Here is a 10,667-nt window from a genome sequence, read left to right as displayed (position 1 = left end):
TTTCTTCCTTGTTAGTTTTTTTTTAACCTCTCTCTTTCTCGAAACTCCGGATTTTCTCTTCGTCTTAGTCTCTCTTTCATTCTCTCTGACCTTTTAGTCGACCTTTGTCTCGTTCTCTCTGTATTTTTTCTCTCTTCCTTGAATCTTTCTTCTACCTTCAAATCTTTGTTTTTTGCTTCCCCCTTCACACACTCACACCTCAGCTTTCTTCAACTTCCTGTCTCGTGCGCACTTCAAGAATTTTCAGAACTTCACTCTTGACACGAAGCTAAAAATGTGCAACTTAAAAGTGGGCGAACGGGACTGAGTGGGGAGGAGAGCTTGAGGGGGTGGGAGTGGGGTGGAAGTGGTGAAAGGATTGGAGGGGAGGTCAACGTCGCTAGCCAAGTACAGAGGCCCGTGTGTCCTCAAGAAATTAATAAGGCAGTGAGCAGACAGTAATAAGACAGTGAGCAGATGGTAATGACTTAACCGGGGAAGGGTTGGAGACAGCGTCACACAAAGGTTAGGACAGAGGAGACAGCGAAAGAAAGAAGAAAAAAAAAAAAGAAAAAAAAAAGGACGGAACGAAACGCGCGAAAACGGGTTCCAAAATGATGGCCACCCATAAAAACGAACCGGAGCTTGTTTTGCTGGGAGAAGTCGACGATGCCACAGGCAGCACGACTGCTTCAGTACCTCCCTGTTTGGATGTGACTTCGAAAGGTTGAGAGAGGGGTGGATGCAGTCTTGAACAGGTGGGAAGACCTGTGGAGTTCAGAGGTCGTTACACTAGACTACCTACTGATTCTTAAGTTTTGGTCGTTCAGATTAATAGCACGCTGGACTGTGGAATAGAATGTGGATAGTGTGACCCCTGTTCGAGTCTGTGGCAAGAAAACCCTTTTCTCCTTTTCACCCAAAAACTTTTTAACAGAAAAGGGTACCTGACGTAGGTAATGTCGTCTCTCTTCTCCTTGCGGACACGAAAATATATCAGTATTTTTCTGTGTATTTCTATACTTCTATATTTATTCTTCTTCATTCTTCCATCCTTTTAAACCATTCCGATCTTCGGCCTCACTATTTCTGGGTTCTTACTCTAAGCATCCCGGTCTTGCAGCTTTCACGACAGATGGCGGCAGAGTGTCTGTAAGAACATTCTGGATGTCAGAATTAATTTTGTCTACATGCAGCCAGAGCATCTACAAAGACACACGAGTCGTTTGCCGGTAAACTGCAATCATCCTACTGCTTGGCCTGCATGCAGCGTGTTGCATATAGCAAAGCGTGCAATAATTAATTAAATTAATTAAACCTGGTATTGATGGTTAGGTCTGGAGTGCTGTTCTTAAACGGTTTGTAGTGCTTAATTGTTTCAGCTGACCTGTACTGTCAAGCGAAAAAAAAGTAACGAGCGGGAAGGTAGAAGAAGGAAAAGCGCAGCTGTTACTTCCTTTGTTTATGTTAAAAATCAAAATCTCATTATGTATATTCAGTGTGTAGGTATTGCCGGCTGATGCAGAACCGACAAACAACAGGTGTGATGTTTTCCTGTTGTTAGCCTCCACCTCACCCTACCTCCCCCGCAACACGCCAAGAGGTTAAGCGACTTCCAACCTCGCGTGGCAGTTTATTGGTCGAACAGCTTTGTTGACAAGACTCCTGGTTCATCAAATATCATCAAAGTTCAACTCAAATCAACTGTGCAAGATCAATTTGAGGCAGCTGGCCACCTTGCGATGTAGAATATAAAGTAGCGAAACAGGCGTCAAGTGCCTCCAGCTGCCAAACGTGGCGCCGCCATTGCAGGAGCTATTTATAGCTGACGATGTTGTCGCGTGTTTACACAACTGGATCTGTCACAAGAAACTTCGTTTTCGCTTCTTCCGCCAGGTAAACAGGCCAGACAGGAAGGGCTTCCCGACAGGTAGGAGCCGGGTGGGCAGCAGCCGACCTCGAGGTGGGCCATGTTGGGCACAGCTGTGACGTGTGGCAATCAAGTATACAGAAGTAACAGACACTTGAAGTCATTTGTTCACTCAGCAGTCCAACTACTCAACCACAAATAAATTGTGTGTGTGTGTGTGAGAGAGAGAGAGAGTTTGTGTGTATGTGTGTCTGAGAGAGAGAGAGAGTTTGTGTGTATGTGTGTGTGTGTTTTGTGTGTGTGGGCGTGTGTGGGTGTAGGTGTGGGTGTGTTTTTGTGTGGTTGGGTGGGTGCGTTTATGTGTACGGCTAGGTGTGTGTGTGCGTCTGATGTGTGTGTTTGTATGTGTGGTTAGTGTGTTTGTGTGTACGGGTAGGTGTTGTGATGACATAGACAACTAAGAAGCAGGTTTGTCTAGGCCTAGGCAGCTAGGACACGCCATCCCCTGGGCCTAGCCAGCTGGGTTGCAGTGGGTTCGTCGGCCCAAATTCGTTTGTGCAACGGGGGCCACCCCATCGCCTGTTAGTAATGTGTACCGACTTGTCAATGACGTCTGATAACAATACATGAGAGGGTTCGCAATGTAGCCACGTCAAAGGAATCCAGACAACCCCTCCACTCCCTCCCCTCTCTCCCTCCCCCGACACACACTGCACTCTCGTGGAAAAATCGTCTGACCCAGCACTTGGAGAGCCGGTCTGGTAACTGTACAGCGCTTGTCGTCACCACAACCAGTCTGAGGTTCTACATGGTTCTGGGTTCGAAACTCGTCTCAGTGGGACGAACGTCTGGCTAGACGTTACTTTGTTTACAGGGCTTGGCATCAGGATGTTTGGGTTTTCTTTTGTTTCCTCATTCTTCTTCCGTCTTTACTTCCTCCTTCAAGCAAACTCACCGCTAGACTAAAACATGTTCAGCCCTTGAATACCAAGCCCCTATGTTATTATAATAGTCATGGGACCGTAAAGAAAACCCATGATCCATGTCGATGTCATTTTGGGGCTCAGGTAAAGCAATGAAAGCAATGATAATCCAGCCGAAAGATTAAGTTGTTACAAGTTAATGGCTAATAACCACGGTTTCGTGGACAAATTTATTCGCGAACACCGCAAGGTGTGCTTTCGTGGTGTAGGGCTGGAGAAACAGGATGAGAAGAATACTTTATGTTGACCGAATGTAAGGAAGTTGGTAGTTCTTGTTTGTGACCTCACCAGACGGTTGTCATGGCAACAGTGAGGCTCGCCGTTTGTGTCCGTGGCGAGGGACAGTTGTAACATCAAAGGAAGGTAAATAAGGTCCGGGTAGAGCCTTTTCCTATATCTTTGGTTTTAGTACTCGGTTTTGTTTTCAATATTCTGTTTTCATTGTTGTTGGGGTGGATGATTTAGTAGGCGTGGCTCTTAACTAAGTGTGATTGATTAGATGACATGCGGGAGCGTCGTGACAGCAAAGAAAACAACATGTAGAAAGTTTCTTTATCTCTCACAAGAAATCTCTCTCTCACACACACACACGGCACATGCTTCTTACAACTGTCCCTCTAACAACAGACAAACGCATGAAACAGATTGAAAACATTCAGCAATTAGCGTGTTACCGTCTACGCGCTAGTGCAAGTGTGTGCGATTGTGAGCGCGTACTTCAAGTTCTCTTCATCTCTACAACAATGTGTAAAACATGAAACAAGAGATCAAATATTCGCTGAAGTCAGTGATATACTTCTTCGGTGATCGTTTGCTCATAAAGAGAGACGAAACGTGAGGGCTGGCTGTACTGCGTTCAGTTCTCGTCTTAGGCACGCTGTTTCTTCTCTGCATATGTCATCTGTTTATATGATATAACATTAGTTGCTGGGTCAGGTGTAAAAGATCAATTCCCTCCCACTTAACAACAACAACAACAATAATAATTATAATAAATGTGTGATATATGTAGCGCATGATCCCGCTCACGAAGGAACATGCTCTCAGCGCTTGAGACATATGAAGGACGGAAGAATATACAACCTTGCAGATAAGCAATAAAAGACAAACGTAAAAGACAACGCTTTGAATGAGATTACCATCCCGTACCATCGAAATACCTTAATTAATAAGCAGCAGATGCTAAACCGAACATTTAGTACTCGCCCTTCACGGGGAAAATATAAACTAAGTAGTTGAAGTAATTAAGTACTAGAGGGGGAAGGGGTGGCTGGGAGAGAGAGAGAGAGGAATTATTTCAGCCTCTGTCCTTGGCACACCTGACGATGAGCAAGCGATAAAAGTACAATACCCTGGGACTCCATTACGTAACTAGGACAGGCGCCTAGTGTTTGCTCTATGGAAGTGCACGACCAGGGCGCCATGTCCACAGACTCTGTCAATTTACCCAGCATGCAACGGGAGATGACATTCTACAGCCTGCATCACTGGGCCTGCAGCACAACTCAGAGGGAGGAGGGGAGTTCATGGTGGTTAACCTTGTGACCTTTGCCCTCTGCCGTTACTCAGTAGCGCGTTTTTCACAGTTTGTGCTGTCAACCTCTCAAAACTTTAGCCGTGACCTCAAAGTACATTTACTACACTGTGACCTCTACCTGTTGTAGATAATGTGTGACACAAATAATTTTAGCGTCAATCAATCATGTTACGCAACACCGCTGCTGTTTTGCGTCATGGGTGATGATGCATTACTTTCTTATGACATCACTCACTATACGAGTCAGACAACGTGACGCAAGCACGATTACGTCAGACGCAATGACTACCACAAGGGGAACAACTTAACTGAGATAAAAATGACAAGCAAGCAGGCAAACAGAAAAGGAAAACAAATATAAACTAATACTCAAAGTTGCAAGACATGTCTCTCGGGTACCCTGCTCTCTGCGGGACTCCAAGAGGTAGGAGCATGTTGAAAGTATTTACGCCAGCGAGCCGTCAGAGCGTATCTCACGCTAATATCAAAGTGCCGCCGCAGCGCCTCTTCAAACGTCACTGAATGCCTGAAGTGCTCCGTCACTGACGATACCGGCGATGGCGGCCTCTTCTTTTTCAAAAGCGATTACGGTGTAGGACAAGATAAACAGATCCATAAATTTCTCAAATAGTCTTGGCGGGAGGTAAACCAAATAGGCACGGTGGTCGTCTGCCACAGGACTAGATGTAAAAAGCGAGGTGATAAACAAGGGGAGAGGACTCAGGGCTGGGGCGAGGGTTCGTTGTTGAGGAGGGTGGTGGTGGTGGTGGTGGTTACAGGTAAAGATCTAGGTTTCATTTTTTTCCCCCGAGAATAGGCAGAAGAAAAATCTTTTGTGAAGAAAGTTTTACCAAAAAGATTCTGTAATCTCTGTTGACTCTCTTACCCGACTCTCTCTCTCTCTCGCACTCACACACTCACACGTGACTACACATACATAAACCTCATAACACAGGTAAATGCTTGTTACCTTGTATACTTTCTACATTAATTCCTTTTCTTTTCCATTCCTTGTTATTGAGGTTGTCTCCAAGTTTTCTCTTTTCACGTTTAAAGCTAGATGTGATGATCTTTGTTTATCCTCTTATCCTCTCTAAAAAAGGAATTCACCTTGTCATGTCTTTCTCCTAGCTCTCGTATGTCTGTTCTTTCACAGATCTGTCTCCTGAAGGACATCGTTGTAGCGATGGAATTTTATCTTTTACCTTCCGTTGAAATGGGTTTACGTCTAAAAAAAAGCGGACAAATATTCAAACAAATAAACAAAAAAAAAATTAATAAATGAATAAACAAACGAACGAATGACTAGCAACTCACGAAACATGGACAAACGGAGCTGTTGTTATGTCCTATTATTTTATATTCCCAAAACATAATTGCAGAAATGATGACGTATCTATTTCAATTCAGATCCTCCACAGTCGAATGTCGTGCTATCATCCTACAAATAAAATTCCTATTTTATCAGGACCGAAATATCCTCTCAGCCGCCGTTTGCCAATTTTAGCCAAGCTGTTTACTGTTGCTTGTTTTACTAACGTATCTTTCTCTTCGCAAGCCACTGCAGTCAGTACAGACATGATAACCGAACATCCTCGCGATATTTTTAACTCTCATCGCTTGCATCCTTCCATCCTTCTCATCTCTTGAAAGATCTCAGACCGCGACCTCCCGGTATTTGTCAGACAGCTTGTGACAGTTTTCTGGTTGAGACAGATACTACATCGCAGGAGGCAGTAAAACGGATCGCAAGTATTCATGTTGATCTCGGTGTTAGAAATTCTTCTGACGAAACAACAACCAAACCCTGACATGGGTAGATCGGGTACAAGATAAGTTCTCTTTGATACAAGACACGGCAGGAAGACCTCTCTACTGGTTTGGGATGGAAAACGAAAACATTTGTGGTAAGTATGGGGTTTATTGACGTGATATGTATGCCAGTTGTATGCATTCCTGCATGTTATCCGGATTTCTGAATTTTTCCCTCCCTGAATTCGTTTTATCAGAAAATCAGCTTCTGCAAGAAGATGTACGTTTTTGGCATCGCTTTTAGGATTCCACAGCCCTCTCTCATCCTTTTCCCTGAGATCTTACGCCATCTGAAGCTATCAGATCAGATTATAATTAAATGATAAAGCGTTTGGAAGGCAAGTTCCAACCAAAGTTGCAAGTGTAAGAACTAAGTGTGCTATTATCAGAGCGCCATCCGTTCACTGAATTCCAAGATCTTGGTTCTTTTTTGGTCATCAGCTACAATGTTAACTAGCTGTAACATTTTAACTGTTATTCTACTTCTTGACCATCGTTAAAATTTCTATCAGTATCTGAAAACCATTTTTATAAAATCATGTCACTTATTGTATTAACTAAATGCAGAAAGTGCTAAAAATTTATGTTAATGCGATGACTTTGGTTGGCCAGCGTGCTTTCGCCATCTCTTAAGTTCAGCTTTGTTTACGCTAAACTTAGATATGGTAATCTGTAGGTATGTTGACACTTGCAGTTGAAAAACCTAGGTGAGCAATTTTTAGAATTCACAGCATCAAAAGAAGATCAAAAGGAAGTTTATTTCAATACCTTTGGGTTACACTGCGTCTAATCAAACGTTCAAATACACAAAGCTTATCCTCGAATAAACAGTTTATGGTCAATAAAATCGCTGCGTTTTCTCTTTGGATAATGCAATATGTTCTCAAATATAACTATAAATACTCCCACACCATTTACAAACAGGCGCATGCACGTGAGCAAACCAGTAACTTGAGACACAAAATATTTCTCCCTTTGTAGCACGGCTGAGCTTTCGTAGTAATCTCCTGTTTCATGTCCTGATCAGCATCACTAGCATCATATATTATACAGTATGTCATCAAATTATCTGCAGAAAGTACTTTCTGACTGTCGTAAGCAGGTCTGATTTTGTTGTTCACAACCTTGAAGATCGCACACCTTGACAAAGTAACAATTTTAGGGATAGAGCTAAATTACTCGTGAGACTACTAGCGTTATGTTTTAACGGGACGTAGTTATGAAGTAAGGGTAAGTCGATGCCCTGGGTGCAAACTGGTGAAATCAAGTATAAATGTTTTGTATCCAAAGTGCTGGCGAGACCACTGATGTTGATTTTCTCCTCGTATTTTAGAAATCAGTGCCTGGGGTAGCGTAACGTCAAACAATATTTGTGAGTCTGAACACCGTTATGTAACCATGGCGACACGACGCTTTCCATCGAGTTCTGCCACGACTTGTTCTACCCCTAGGGACAACTGCACATCACATTTCTAATTTTAAACTCTTTTAAGCCTTAAATTTACTGAAATACGTAGAAAAACTAAAACATCAGTGGTACAAACAGGGCGAAATTGGAAGCCAACCCACATGGAAGTACCCGAACATCAAGGCCGGAGACAGGATTTCCTCGAGTAACTCATTCATAAAAAATAAGCTTGACGCACACACGTTTGTTTAGACTTTGAGTGCGTGACGTTATGTGTGACCCTAGAGGTCAGGATGAGGAAAAAGTGTTAAATTAATGGTAATTAACAGCCGGAGCTTATGAACAAGCAGCCCCATCATAAAGCCGTGAGGAGACTGTGGGATGCTGGGTGCGTAGTGCGTTATCAAGGTCTCCCTTGAGTGCTGCTGTCATCGTGGATGTGAGAGATCCTGTTGAGTCACGTGGCCTGCGCCTTCAGCTTCCGCTTGTGTGGGTTGGACGTAGTGACGTAGTGACGCGTTGTATCGCGTTATAGCGTCGGCATCAATCGCGAAAAAAACCAATCCGCACCTTGGAGGTGGGTGGGTACGTGTATGACAGGCAATTAATCGTATGCTACAGGGCAGTGAGATCACATGCGATAATATCATCATAAGAGAAAATCATCATCAATCCTCATTATTATAACTCTGCCTGTTTGTCTATTCATCTGCCGATTCATTAATTTATCCCTCTCTTGTCTGACTTCATCTTTCTCTGCCCGAGTGCATGTCTACTTCCTCTCTCTCAACCTGTGTCTACTCCTTTTTTTTTCGACAAGTGGCCGTATTCATGAAAGGACAATAAGTCGTTATTCAGAAAACATAAGGCAAAAAATTTCTCGTCTCTGTAGTTACGACGGACTCTCTAGACTCCGCAGCTTTTAGAATGGGATGGAAGAAGTTGACAGCAATCTCTGTTCGTTCACTCATCCCAGCCAGACAACTCCTCTCTTCGTCTGAGTACAAGCTCACTATCTCCCTCATCAGAATAACCACATCAGGATTTTCAGTTACTGAGCTGCAAAACATTGGAACTCTTTTTGCTTTCTATATCCGCCATCTAACCACTATCAAAGCTTTTAAACGTTCACGAAAGCCACATTTATTCCAGGAGCAATCGAACATATTACATCCCATTTTTTAACCTCTTTTTCACAGTTTTCTTCCGTGGACTAGCTAGCAATAGCTGTGGTTACAGTCTGTTGACTAGTCCACCTTCTCATTTTCCTCTGCCAGTTTATGACAATCTCCATCTGTTTGTTCCCCGATTCCTCTTTCCATTTGTTGTGTCAGACCAGGATGTCGCATTCAAGGAGAATAGATTACAGCCATCTTTGTTAGACAAACACTTTCTGCTTTCCCGCTAACACGGTCTGAATGTCTGATGACGTTGCCAAGGATAAACACTACTTAACCACACTCCTAGACATCTACTTTGAAAAGCCGTCGGTAAACCACGGACGTGTATAGGTGGACTGCTGTCTGTCTGCCAAGACCAACGCTTAGCCTCTTGCAAAGTGATCCACTGTTAGTCTCGGCGAGCCGTAACAAAGAATGTTACTAAACCGGAAGCTTTGTAGTCTCATGCCTCGTTTTAGCAGTTAACTGGAAAAAATCGTCCGCCAGCAGTCCAGTAATACAAGTTCGGGGGTAAACCAAGCCTCTGCGGGGTAACATCTCGACAGAATGCATTATCTTTAAATTATTGAAATATAATTCATCTCTTCACTTTCTTCTGTCTGTTATTATTAACTGTATATGAATTAATTAAAAAGACAAAATTCTGTTTGTCATTTGTGTTTACCAGTCTCATAATGCAACTTACAACATTAGTTCATTACAAAATGAAGTCCTTTTGAATTATTCAAAGTTTACAAGAGATTTAAACGTGTCTAGATTTAATTACTGTAACTGATTCTTGTGTCGGAGAATATGTGTTTATTTATATATGTAGAGAGAGATTCAATGGAATGCTTGACCCAGGTCTGTAGGCTACATTAAAACTAGGTACACGGTAGATTCAATTCCATGCACCCACTACCCACCCCGAACACAGTGTTTGGACACGAGTTTTGTAACGTAATCCTGTCAGTTGTTGACTTCTTTCTTCGTGTTGCTACCCATGTATTTCAAGAACGAAAGGGAAGTATTCATGAAGATTTGGGGAAATATGACTTTATACTGTTCTCTTCATGGATGAGTACAAAAACACTTCATTGAATCTTTAAGTTTTAAAATCAACCAATCACCTTTGATGGTCGGATACACGCACTGAGTGCGATAAATACACAGAAATGTTTCTAAAATGTATCGCTCGTGGGAGGAGAAGGGCCCTTTACTGCAGTCAAAGCAAAAACATCCTTGTGTGTGAAGGGGAGAGACTAAGAACACAGATTTTTTCTTTTCTCCACCTCTACCTGTTGCTACAAACTGTTAAAAACAAGACTGGACTGATGTGTCTACCACAGAAGTATCACTCAGGCTAGATATTTGGACTCGCACATTTTATGACATTTTTATGAACAGTTTTGAGCTTTACAGAAACGTTAAAGTGCAAATAGGATAAGTAACTATGTCAACACACACGTGCGATCAAGAAGTACTGGAGGCACAGGGAAGATGAGAGGAGGAGAAAACCAAGACTGTGCAAACAATTGTTTTCGTGCTGGCATGTCTCACCTTCTCGACGACTGAGTCACAAAAGGTGACAATCTTTTTAATAAAAAAAGCAAAGGTGATATTGTGGACATTATTGAGTGAAGCTGTCACGTTTGGAGGTGTTAGAATTCAATAAAGCTTCAAATTTAGGAAACATTGTTGAGTGGATTGCGTGATCTGGATCTAGAAATTATTGCTTTGTTAGCCTACATCATTGCGACAAATAATTAATGTTAATACATCCCACACACACACACACTAACTCTCCTCGTTTGTCTGCGTGAATGATAGTAAAATTCTTTGATGCTCTTGACAAGACAAAATGCACAAATATTTGGGGTAGTTTGCCAAAGTTAGATGACGTTGCTTACAAACTGTC

This window comes from Pomacea canaliculata, linkage group LG10, assembly GCF_003073045.1.
Source record: "Pomacea canaliculata isolate SZHN2017 linkage group LG10, ASM307304v1, whole genome shotgun sequence".
In the NCBI taxonomy this organism is placed as follows: domain Eukaryota; kingdom Metazoa; phylum Mollusca; class Gastropoda; order Architaenioglossa; family Ampullariidae; genus Pomacea; species Pomacea canaliculata.
Note: the sequence above shows the minus strand (reverse complement) of the source record.